Raw genomic sequence first — 13,928 nt, forward strand, 5'->3', positions numbered from 1 at the left:
TTGTTCACGGTTAAAATCGTTGAAATTTAAAAAACACGCTGTCGTGAACTGCCGAGGATCAAATATAAAAAAAGCGCGAGATTCCAAGAAAACATTCGTATGTATCGTATCGATAGTAAACCATAGAGCATAGTGCAGAACGAATGAGTAGTAGCAAGTAGAGCTCCTAAAATCCAGGCTGGCGCATCAAGAGATGCTGAGATATGAGCCAAAGAAAGTCTTGTATGAGCACTCACTTAGCGCAACCAGAGTGTTGTATCCCAGTATCCTTCGCACTGCTTTAGCGCAACTGCCGAGAGGGGAAAAAGTAATTGATGCGTCAACTCGGTTTTTAGGAGCCATAGTAGCAAGCAACCTCCTTGTTCTAACTTCCTTGGTAGCAAGTACCTGGAGTACGAAAAAAAAAAGCGTGATTGGTTTACTTATAGCGTGAGTGAGTGGGGTCGAAGGTCACATTTCATTACCACTTATCACGAGTATAGCACATTGCACAGTATTTTGTTTTCGTATTTTGTCTTTCATCTTCGATAACGTTGATGAAACATTGCCGGAGTTTTACTGCTGAGTTAAACTCAAGGTAGTTGACAAAGGTGGAAATAGAGAAGCGGGCCGTTATTGGTTTAATCCTAGTATTCGGTGCACACGGGATTTGGCTACTTTTGGCGACTTTATGATGAGCAGTGAAAACGGGACATATACGATGAGTAGTTAACGGGTCATTCAAAGAAAATATATAGTTAAACATAGTATATAGTATATTAAGTGTGTATATACATATACTATGTGTGTATACTATATATATAGACGTTCTTTGGATCATTTTTGGTGTTGGCGATAATTTTCAAAGTCGCGCCAAGGCTGCATCGTATACTAGGATTTTACCCCGTTATTTTGAAGTGGACGAGAAAGCAGTGAGAAATTGGCGTAAACAAAAGGATGTGTTTAAAAAGCATGGGAATATTGCCGTATTAAAAAAACGTAATTTTGGACGTATAGTCCGCGGACTATCCGGTGGTGCAGACTGTCTGACGATTTTTGAAATTTTTTTTATATAAAATCGTGTCTGCGGACTATACGTTGGTGCGGACTATACGTGCGAAATTACGGTAGTTTCGTTCTGAAACTTGATCTTTTATCTTTCCCATGACTGCCCATCCAAGTGGTGATTCCACAGCAGTCAGCCCATTTTCTATTTCTGAATTCTACTGATTGTAGAGACATTACATTATTTTGAAGCAGGAGAGATGAAAAATGAGCATTGCCATCGCTCGAATTTGAAACCACGGAATTTTCGAATACGTGCCAAGTTTGCTAACCATTACACCATGAAGGCATGCTATAAAAAGGTGGGAGAAATACCTTATATGCTCCCCCCTTTTAAAAGGTGACTGGGGATTAGAGGACCTAGTCGCCAAATCCTTGTGGTGGAACATCATCATCCACCACCTTTTTTAGTTCGGGCGCCGCTTAGAGACGTTAAATATTTTTTGAAAGCAGAAAAGTTGAAATATGAGCAATGCCCTCGCCGGGATTTGAACCACGGGACTTCGAATACGCGCCGAGTATGCTGAAGACATGCTAAGAAGGCGGGAGAAATACCTTACGCCTACGGCATCAGCTCGAATAAGAACTTCTATTTTAAAATCCCTTCTTCCTACATCAGATATATAGATATTTTTCTGCCTTCTATCCATGGTCCAGGCTTTAAACTGACTACTGGTTTACAAATCTTCGACTGATCCAATAAGATTAATCGTCTAGAAAAATCACATTTTAGGCTTCTAACGTTCACTTCATAGCATTTGTGAATTTCTCACTTTGTTGTTACTTTTCCAAAAGGTGCATGAATTAAATATTCAAATCCAATTGTATGGCACCGTGTGTCTACAGCAGTCTCCTTTAATATATATGAAGACTGCGACTCTGTGTCGATAAGGTCTTGTGCCTTTTGTTTGCATCGATATTAATTAATAGTGTTTGAAGAAACACTTCATCTAGGAAAGTGGTGCTCGCAAATTATACGTTACAACAAAGATCCGACAGTTACCACTTTTGCAATGGCAAACTATGAAAGAAAGATAATAAATGCGTCTTGTTTCTGACACCCTATGCTTTGCGAACAGAATAAGCAAAAAATACTTACAAAAATTTTCAAGCAGGCGAAAACAAAAATGGACTTGTCTCTGAGTTCAGTGGTCCATCGTGCTGTCCATGAGGCGTAGCTTAGAAATTTGACTTTTCACATGTGTCGTTTATTCACGTGATCGATCATTTCGAGTTCACAAAAACGTATAATCAAACCGGCGAGGTATCATGATTTTTTTATTTTGATTTGCATCACGGCCGCCGAGAGTTACGGTCGGTCGCTGACAAACTCTGAGCTCAACAGTTTAGCTATTGCTAACCTGAATGCGGCTCCACCAGCTGGAAGTCATCCTACTATAAAGGCGATTATGTAGCCTCTCGGACCTCTTCATGTTATTACGAACTCAAATATGGACACCTGAACTATATCCAAATGAACTTCTCAGAAATATGATACAGATTTATGCACTGAAGAAGCACATGGAGCAGATATTCGAAATCACTTCAGGTCAAGCCGAACAAGGAGCCGATGCTGAAACAGATGAGAGCCAATGGTAAGAAAATTTTATTTTACTTAAAAATGCTTTGAGCGAGCCTTGGGTGTTAAATTGTTTACACTACCAGCCAAAGAACAAAAATTTTTGGCCAATTGCAACAAACTGAATTCTAAAAGCAGCAGCAGTACTGCTATTGGTATTGAACCCCTCACTTAGTTCTGCAAAAACTAATTCTCAAAAGCCTGAGAACAAAAAACGATTTCGACCAGTAGACTCCGAAGGATTTGCTTTACCTTATTGCAAAGAAAGTCCCAGGGACGTTTTTTCTAATAAGTTCCAGGGATTCTAATAAGTTTTATTAATAATATTAATAAAACTACCAGCACATCTAATCAGTTTGAAAACTTAGAAAATTTCAACTTAATGCTGAAAATAATACCCCGCAGCCGGCCGTAAACCCTGCACCTAAAGTTCAGACTCAGTACCCACTTCCCAACCCTGTCTCTATCCTGTCCTTTCGTTGGTCCTACCTTCAATGCAAATAATAGTTCAAATTATGACCGGCTGCAACTTTTACCACTTTCTACTAAAGTTCTCCCCGGATTTTCACTCTCAAATGTTTTAACGAGTTCTCCAATTTTCTGATTTCCTCAATCATTAACATTCAGTACTTTAAGAGGTTTGAATTTTTTAAAATTATGTACCTGGAATGCTAATTGCATTATTCATGATTACGTAGATGAGAAGGGTTTTGACATTATTTTTGTCCTAGAGACCAAACTCCGGCTAGTAAGAGCTCCCAGGCTTACAAATTATAATTTTTATCAAAATGACAGACAAGCCTCGGATTCTCGTGCTAGGTATCATGTGTGAATTTTTCATCTTCCCTAGTCTTGATCTCTGCCTATCTTCCACCTCATAAAAAATTCCTAGCCGAAGATTTCAACAAGGTGCTCACTATTTCAAACAGTATCACAATTGCTGGTGATCTAAATTGCCTCCTACAATGGGTTCAGTGTTGCTCCGGATTTCCCTACACAATGTGATACACAGGAGTCCCGTCATTTATTGATTTGGCTCTTTTCCGAAATATTCCATTTGGGTATCAAGTGACTGTAGAATGCTGTTTATCCTCAGAACACAACCCCGTGCTCATCGACCTTAACTGTAACTGTTTTAATCAAAATTCTCCAGCACTGGTCTCAACAAATTGGGAGCACTTTAATTTTAAACTTAACACTAAAATTTGACGCTCCCTTAAAATTAAATCCAGTGATGATGAGGCAGTTTATGAATTAACTTCAGCGTTAACAGATACTTACCATACGCCCCAGTTTTTTCTAAACCACCAACAAAAGGTAAATTTAGAATTCGTGAAAAGAATAAAGTACGAAGACCTTGAGAAAGAACTTAGAGTTCTGAACTAAACTTACAACTTCGAACTCTCCAAAATGAGATCAAGGCATCATATGACAAGTACACCCAATCACGATACTTTGACCACATTCATACCGAAACGACCTCAGATAAATTAAACTTTGGCGTGCATCTGCCAGACTTTGCAAATATAAATCACTCTTTCCGTCCTTAACTAAGGATGCAGTGGTGGTGGCCCATACAGACACGGAGAGAGCTGAGTTACTAGCCGATAGTCTCCGAACACAGTTCGCACCACATAGTGACGGAGTTTTTGCTAGCACCGCAACTTCCTTCCGACATGCTGTTGCATAATTTCTTAACTCTCCATGCCGGAGAGATTTATGAATATGCAACACTGAGCAAAGTAAGTGAATATATCGCTAAGCTCAAACCTAAGAAGACTCCAGCATTGACTCTATTACTAATCGCATGATTAAATACCTTCCCACCTGTTATATATTTTTCTTAGCAATGCTGATCAGTTATACGTTACTGCATTGCTGTTTTCCTCAAAGCTGGAAGCGCACACTTATAGTGCTGATTGCAAAACCTGGCTAGTACTGTTCAAATCCTCAAAATGACAGACCCAACCGGCATCCTATCTTCATTATCTAAGATATGAATTTGTGCTAATTAAAGGCCTGAATAGTTTTCTCTGGAGCCAAAAAGTCCTTATTGACGAGCAATTTGGTTTCCGAGTACACTGCCCAATGCGCCAGCTTTTGAGGGCAGTGGAGTTCATTCGTGAACAGTTACAGCACTAAAGCATGGTGGAAGGGAAGAGAGAAAATACCTTATAAGTTAAGAGAATTTAATCCATTTCATTAATTTCATTCATATTCCAATTTTTATTTACTATGTTGGTAGATCTGAACTACACTCTGCTCAAGTACTTTTCTGTAATTTTGGTCAATCCTATGAAATCCTATCCTATTCGTAATCAAATATTAAAATAATTACTAATTCTCTTTTCTTTTTTTGAATCCTTTTCATATGCACCAAATACTCAGCACCAAATTTTTTCTCTGCTTGCCAATGCTGCAATGAAAATAGAAAATATATATCTATTTTTCTTGAACACTACTACAATTTCAGACAGGAATTTTTAAACATCTTCACATCCTTAAATAGGAATAACTGTAATCATTACATTATCTTCATCCTTGCCCATGAGAAATCACTGATGGATGATAAGCAAACTCTGATGCATCGCAAAATGTATGTAACTGTATGTAATTGTCTGTATATGAATGCATCTAGGAAATTCAGTATACTGAAACTGAATACATTTACCAATCACTAGTGTAAATTCAAAGACGTCGATACATGAGATCTTCACCGCCATTACTCCTGGAGGGTTAAAAATCTTCACTGAGAGTGATAGCATTTTTTGCTTGGTTAGATTTTCTTCAACATCCAAGGCATGTCTTTAATGCCAGTGTATAATAATATTGAATCACAATATAACCCCAACACTTTGTGGGGTTCCAACTTTCTATCTGACAGTGTAGGAACCTCGTTAAGGAATAAGCGAATAATCGCTTTATAAGAATTTAAAAGTAGTAGGCTCCTTTCTCGGAGCTTACAGCAAAGCCACCAGTTGGGCTTGAACTCAAAGTAACAAGAAAATCAGTTGGCTCTTTTCTCAAAGCTTACAGCAAAGCCTCCATTTGGATTAATGTTGTATTGAGCTGATTGTATGGATTTGCTGGTAGCACTGAATTTCTTTAAAATGGTGTTTCAAATTATTATAATGAGTATAGTTCCATATCTACACATTGTTTAAATTAAAGATGTGTCCTCCAATACAGTTACTTTTTTTCCCTGAAAGTTTCGTTGTTTTTTTTCCAGATTGGACTTTATCCAAAATTAAAATACAAGTACCAGAAGGAATTAAATGAAGCTAAATTAAAAGAATGTTTAAATTTGAGAACATATAGTTTTTTCCAAAATATTACAATTTTAAAATTCTGATTAATCTTCATAATATGGTGATTTTTTAAATTGTACTAAAACTAAAATGCCATCTGATCCTGAACGTTATTAGCAAAGTGCTGGTAGCAAGCGTGACTTTCTGAACCTCATGGACTGGATATAACATGAAATGTGCATCTAGGTTTTCCAGGAAATTACTTACAGTTGTCCTGCCATCGAAACTTGCCGCTGGTTTCATGGATGCCCGCATAGTTTGTACAATGTAGCCGAAACCTTCTAGGGCAGGAGGTGGTAATTCCGGGTTCTGTATAGGTACTGCTGGGTACCTCAGGTTCATCTTCTTGCCTTTCAGGCCATCCTCTTATTTTCCCTCAGGCGCCAGTATCAGGATTTAATATTCTGTGCATACTTTTGGCAAACATAATGGTGCTAGTATCAATATCCTGACCTCGAACAGTGAGCTGAATGCAGCTATGTTCTTAAGAGTGCTAGAAGAATTACAACGTACGAAGGGTGTAAAAGACCCTTTTATTGAAATCACTATCTACAGCAACTCCCAACTCGGGAGTGATAACAGAACAAATAATAATCGCGCTTGGGTCTTGAACAATCAAGCAAGTTAAAAATAAAACTTCAGGAGACATTTAAATAGTTGCAGTCACAGAGCTTAAATGCGAGATTGGCCTATTTATGGTGCGTAGCAAACCTTTGCTAAGTACTAACACACTTAAATCACTTCCATCAGTATTTGAGAAATAGCACTAAGGCGTAAGTATTTAAATACTAACTATTCTGGCGAACATCCACCGAGCCGACGTGGTCTGAGACTGAAAGCTCTCTCACACTTGAGAAGTTTCTCACTAACCTTAAATACAAAACTTGGCTCCAACACAAATTAGCATAAAGCTGAGCCGTGCGCTCATTCTGAAGGGAAGTTGAAATAAGAGTTTACAGGAAAGGGTAACTTAAAATAAAAAGGTTAGTTTAACTTAAAACCTTACATAGTCATTGATGACTTGTGTGTATAATACTGCAAATTTAGTTAGAAAGTGAGGACGTCATTTGAAGCTTGACGGCTCATCCAAAGTCATCAATAAAAGATCATATTTCAAACAGAACAGCTTTTATTAGACGAAGAGATTTTGATTGATTCATTGATTTATTGCAGCTTCTGGCACAAAACCTTATGAGGTTATCTGTGCCCCAAAATGGTAAAAGTAGGGATTACGAAATATGTTAAAAGTTTCATATGTATAATTACTATACCTTTTAGGTCTGGTAAAAACACAGTTAGTATATATTTTAGGTGTCGTATATAAAGGTGCGTATTTTAGGTGTCATATATAATAAAAGTCCGCGTCGTTTAAAAACTGGAACAACTTGTGATGATGGTTTTTCCCTATTAATTTGTTTAAATCTGATTTTAAACATTTAAAATGTTTTTGGCAAAGATAAGTAAAACTCTAACAATACAACGAAATATGGCCTGCTGTCAAATTTTCATTACAATTTGTGCAATGGTGATTCTTACCTTTCAGCAGATATTCCCGAGTCAATCGACAATGACCTATTCTCAACTGGATTAAGATAACTTGTTCTCCTCTATTTGCCATATACAGCCAGCATTCAATTGTGGATTTAACACTTCTCAGCTCGTTCATCGTTTGGTCACCCAATGCCTCTGCCATTTATTAAAAAAAAATTAATCGTCGTACTAATATCTATGAGTGGAATCTGGGAATTAAATATTGTATTAGCAGTTTTAGCTGTAATGTCAGCACGTTCATTCGCTTTTATGCCACCCTGGCCAGGGATCCAGGAATAAAGCATCTGATATCCCTGATATTTTAGTCTGATTAAGCTTCAGTATTCTGGTAATATTGTGATATGAATTTATACTTAAGCTCTTTAAATGATGTTAGGACACTCAAGGAATCGGTATAGGTAACGAAAGTCTTGCAACATTCTTTTGACATAAATGTTAGAATATGATAAACTGCAGTGAGTTCAGAGCTAAAAACGCAGCAAGCCGGGTGTAATCGATATCCCAGATTTTTTTTTTTTTTTTTTTTTTGCTACAAAGGCTACACCAACATGATCTTGACATTTTGATCCATCTGTACAGAGGGATATCATTTCTGTATTTGTGTCTCTAATTCACAGTGATCTGGCTGTAAATAACATCACTTTATTGAGTCAGTGTGTTCTTTTTAGAAGTATACAGAGTGAACTCTGTATAGAAGACGAAGTAGCGAATACTCGATATGTCTTTGAAGAACAAATACTGCAGAAGAAGATTCTAAATAACCTTTTTATTTCAATTAAATTAAACAGATGCATGTACTGGTGCTGACAATTCACCACCACTTCTTTCTAAAGAAATTAACAGCAAATAAAAATATGAAATGCACATTAAATTAAGATTGGTATTGACTAGCTCAAAGACTGAATTTTCCAGTTCTTTAGTGGCATCTCAAAAGGATTTACGCATTACGCACGCTTTATGCATGAGCGTAAAGAATGCACATACATTATGCACCCTGTACATTCACAGTCATAACACCTTGGTTCTTTACTCTTATTAGGTATAGCGTGTGCTTTATTTTGTGTTAGCTTTGTGTGTTAGTCTTCCGAAAGCTTGACTTCAATCTACTGACCAGTTGGACTAGTGACTAGCCGGTTGACACTAGGGGTCACAGCTAAGTGCCTTCTGTTTAGGCAGAAACAGAGGCCATAGGATTGTGTTGGAGATGTATTTCGCCCATCAACTAGCAGGATCACATTTTCCTGCCGTACGAGTCTCCATGGGTGATGCTGCGCAGCTTCGACGTTAAACGATCGCAAAGAGTTACAACAGAAAACAGCAGCTTATAGTGGTTTTGCAAAAAGAAGGCATGCCAATTGCATATAAATGATGTACAAATCATTTTGAAATTTCTCTAAATCGGAAAGAATACAATTTCTCTGATCCAGTTGAAAGAAAAACCTTCGTGTGTCATGGAAACCAATGAAGAATAGTAGAGTAATTATAGTTAAAGTAGAGCGTGGTGTTATCATATACATAAGAGATTATCATATCACATACATAAGTGATTTGATCCTTTTGGTCTTTTTGGCCCAACTATAGCCAAAGCAAAGATTTTTATGCAGAAACTGTACCATCTTAAAATTGATTCAAATGATGGACTTCCTACTGCAGAAAATCAGGAACGGCATCAATTTCTTTTGACACTAAACAACATCAATAATGACAGACATGTAGTGTTTGATCAAGCTAAAAATGTTGAAATCCATTGTTTTGCCGATGCTTATGAACATTATTTCGGAGGAGCAGTTTATTGCAAGTCTTAAGATTCTTCTGAGAGAACATTGGTAAGGTTAATCTTTGAGCTCCTCTTAAGAGCCTAATGATTCTCGAGGCTTAAGTTATGTGTCTTATTGCCCGAGTTGGTCAAAAACGCCCTTATCGCCTTGAAATTAGCAGTGACTCAAGTCTACTTATGGAGAGACTCAATGATAGCCCTCGAATGGGTATAAAAGGAACCTATGGATGATATGATGTTTGTTCAGCATAGTGCGGCCACAATTCAAGAACTTTTCATCTGTTCATCTATGGCATCGAATCAGAATCCTGATAAGCTAGTGCATCACAAATTGTGTGGTCAGGCACTTCTGGTGGACAGTAATTATCTGAGATAAAAGTGAATAACCTTTAACATAATTTACTGAAATTAAGTAATAATTATATAACTATTTTATATGTTATTAGTTATATTTTCAGGTTTATTTGAAAAAGGCCCTGAGGAAGATTTTCAGGACCAATTAGTGTTCAGCATACACCAAACAGAAAATGATTGCTTTGGAAAGGACATCCACCAATTAATACAGCACGGAACTGTCTTGCCTAAAAGTAAGTTAAAAAATGTGAATCCTTACCTGGATTCTGATTTTAGTTCTCAGAGGCTGTTTAGGTAAGACAAATCTTACCTAAAATTCACAAATTTGTGTTATTAATAGTTATTGAACATTATGAAAAATTTTTTTTGCATGTTGATGCAGTCGCATTATAGAGTCACGTGCGCGGAAATTTCTGTCCATTAAATGGTCCGTCTGTTTGTCATGAAGTTGTACTTCATTGTATTGTATATCTTACAAACAAACAATAGTGTGTCGACCGACAAATGATGGGAAATCTCCCATCAGACGTAGATGTAGTAGATTATCCTTTTTAATTTAGTGGAATTGGACTGTGGAGCATTGTATTGCGACAGTGCCATAAATCTTGTTGCGGCCAACAAAGAAATATAAAGACTTCATAACGTAATTAAAATTCCAAGATAAACTCTAGCTAATTTTTTATCTCTCGAGAATATTGAATGGAAATTCATTTCACCTAGGGCACACAAGTTTGGAGGCCTCTGGGAAGTTGCAATTAAATCATTCAAGTATCATTTTAAAATAGTTGTAGACAGCGAAAATTTAACATGTGGAGAGTTCTTAACAGTAATTATACAGATTGAGCGATCTCTATGTCTGTTAATAGGTAACAAACATGATTGCAGAATAAATAAGGAGAGGAATAAATGAATAATTTTAAATATATTTAACGGGCTGTATGCGTGAAAAAAATATAAAGGTAATATGAAAATGTTGGACCAACATGGAGTTTTTAACAAATAAAATAAATAAATAAAAGAACATGTTTTATAAATGTTAAGTTTGAAATTCTGAGTGCTACTATTAAAAATTTTCACGCATAGACCCACCAAAGTGCATTAAAACATTTGAGAATTTTTAAACGTATGCAGTAACAGAAAAACCCAAAAACTTTATTTTAAATTAGAAAATTCTGCAATAAAATGGATTAATATGTACTGATAAAATATTCAAAATGGAGTATATATGCTGTTATTTCACGGGCATCTTGGAAACCTTTTTTCTATTCTCACTGATAAGTAGATTGTTATGGAATACTAATAATGTCCATTAATGAAAATCCCTAAAACATTTTCAGTATACCAACACTGCAATCCATTTCTTATATCGAAAGAAAACGCTAATTGATGCTTGTAACAGTGTTGACAGAAATTTTTTAATTAAAGTAGCAAGACAAGACCAGTAAAGTTGACAAGTATAGACTAGTAAATGTAGCACATGACATCATAGTTACATATGTTCATATGACCTCCGACGTCATTGCAAGTCAGTCTTCATTGGTTTTTAAAGTTACAGACTGCAATTTCATTTATATAAATTTTATAACTATAGTGCTAATTATTCATTGTTTAAACCAGGAGTTCCCAAACCGTATGCCCGCAAGCACAACGTTGCCCACTGTTCATTTAATGGTTTATTTAACGCTTCATTTAACGAATGTTCATTTAATGGATGCTGTGCTATCACAATAAAAATGTTTCCATTTCTGTAAAAATTCCATGTGAAAGTTTTCTTATTTTGTATGAAATGGATGATACCAGCGCAAAGCTAAATACGATCAATCTTTTTTTTGTGCATGTATTATTAACCTATGTGCATGTATCAAATTGTGCCCACCATGAAGCAAAATGTGAGCGATCTCTCTCTCTCTGTTTTTTTTTTAATGTGCAACTATCTATCCAACTATGAAATCACCTTGGAAAAAAGTAAATGTTGCCTGCCGTACAACAGATATTCTAGAATGTGCTCTTAGCGACGAAAAGGATGGGATCCCCCTGATTTAAACATTCATCTTTTAATTAATTCTCAGTAAATTTAGATTTTTTAAAAATTAATTTGTTCATACTATTGTTATGTGCATCCTCAATTTTTGATTTTTTTTGAGGTGGCAGTTCCTTTTTGTAATTATTATTGCTTTATTTTAATTGCTAATATATTTCAGTGAATTTTCCATTCTGTTTGGTTCACTTATGTCGTTGGCTAGTACCAAGCATAAAGCTGGAGACTGTAATGCATTAAAAATAAATCGAGTATATGTAACACACCCAGGATTACATGTTATTACATTTGACAAGTTAACACTTTACCGACCGCTAGCGGTTCAACAGCATGTGCACGTCCGACCGGCTGCTCAGCCACAGATTCTTCATGTTCTAAATAACTGTCAGGACAACTTGATAAATCGTCTAAATAAAACTTTAAAGTACCATTTTTTTCGCTCATCGTGGTCGGAAATTTTTTAAAAAAACGGTGTGAAAATGTGGGAGTTTACGAAGCAAGGCACTTAATGCAAGTGAGCAATGTGCCTAAATACTAATAATAAAATGCAGTTGATATAGCAAATGGCAATTGTTTATCCCAATGGCAACCGATTGATAGGCTATTTTTAGGTAGTCTCGAGAAAAAAGAAATAAATAGGCTATCTGTCCATAGGCGTTGGCGAAAAAAAGCCAATTAATAGACTGTCGGTTGGCAGGCTTCGCCTAAAAAAGCCGATTAATAGGCGATGGATCGGTAATGTGTAATTGAGTAAGTTATTATAAATATTACAACAAACAAGTTAATGTAATTACGCATTTGTAATATATTTTTGAATCTCATGTTATTCAGTAAGTATTGTACTATCAAAATTGTATGAATATAAAAATATTACTCATGTGGACAGCTTTTAAAAGTTGTAGGGCCAACGGATTGGATTGTTTGAAGGACAGAAACCATAAATCAATCTCGGCTTCCTGATGAAGCTAAAAATTTCCGAGAGAAAGCACAGGCAAAGAAATGGAGACTCAGAGGAAAGAACTGGCTAGTTCACTTGCCAAGTGGACTAGCACAAACAGTGATCTTCGGGAGATTCCACTGTTTTGATATATCTCCCCTCCCCTCCCCTCCCCTTCTTTCAAGTAAGCATAAGCATGTGGCACAAGTGTAGTTTCACTTCATTGCACCTATCGTGCTCCCCAGCGTACATTCCTTCCTTAAAGCTTAAAAATAATTTTGTCAGAATTTTTTTAAATGTTAATAATTTTTCTCAGTTTAAGTTTAGTTTCGGCAAAGTATGTGAATGTGATGTAAAATTTTTAGAGAAAACTGGTTATAAAATTATAATATTTTATGACAATAATTGTAGGAGAGGATGAAAGTCACTTTTTTTTGCCTTCATATGTCTTTATATGCATATGATGTGAATATGATTCATTTTGAATAAGAAATTCCTCCACAAAGACATCCCTTCCTTTAGGCAGATGGCTCTAGTGTGATTTACTATATATAAATAAACTTCCCATTTACAGTAATATTTCATCAGCGAGCATCCTCTGCTATTTAAATATTCTATTTCAGGTGCTCCCAAATTGTGCGCCGTGGTGCCCATAGGTGTATCATAGAGTCGTATTTAATGAAGTGTTGTGATTTGCTATGAATAAGCAAGTTGTAAAGCACAAACTTTGTACACCACTTCGTCCAACACGACTAAGGCAGAGTGATAAAATAACTAAACCTATAAGTTCGCTACCAGTTGTAAAAGTTAGGGAACCTTCATCTATTTGCATGTTAGTCTGATACCTCAAATTATTCAGATTCTTATTTAATTTTTATGTGAAGAGCTGGAACAAAAATTTTCAGATTTGAATGTCTGAAACTTAAAATACACTTCAGCTTATTTTCCATTAGATAGATGTAGAAATTAAATGTTAGTTCGTACATATTCTGATTTTGTAAGTATTTTGCTGACGTACCTAATAAAATATTTTAAAGGACTAATTTATTAGTATTTTTAACAAGTCGTTTCTACATTTTTGTGCATATTATTTTTGTTCATATTTTTGAGGATGAATGATGGGGCATAATAAAGGTTTAAAAGAGTGCTTCTTCTTAACTAATAGAAAGTACTTTTTAAATTAAATTTGTAAGGAGAAGGAATAGTTTTGTTGAATATTGTGCAGGAGCTATATAAAACTCATAACTGATATTTAATTTTTATATAGAGAGAATAATTTTATAAAATTTGTAAACCATTCATTAAAGTTGTATGCAATTACTTTATGTTTGTTATTAATG

At 35.8% G+C, this 13,928-nt stretch overlaps 1 protein-coding gene across 1 annotated transcript in view; it reads left to right on the top strand.

Annotated features, from left to right (window-relative positions):
- Positions 1–13,928, top strand: part of LOC146993073 (uncharacterized) — a 325,553-nt gene that overhangs the window by 45,183 nt on the left and 266,442 nt on the right. The window lies entirely within an intron of this gene.

The sequence above is a fragment of the Stegodyphus dumicola genome, chromosome X1 (genome assembly GCF_044657685.1).
Source record: "Stegodyphus dumicola isolate Sdum_Otavi_A_Nest chromosome X1, ASM4465768v1".
In the NCBI taxonomy this organism is placed as follows: Eukaryota; Metazoa; Arthropoda; class Arachnida; order Araneae; family Eresidae; genus Stegodyphus; species Stegodyphus dumicola.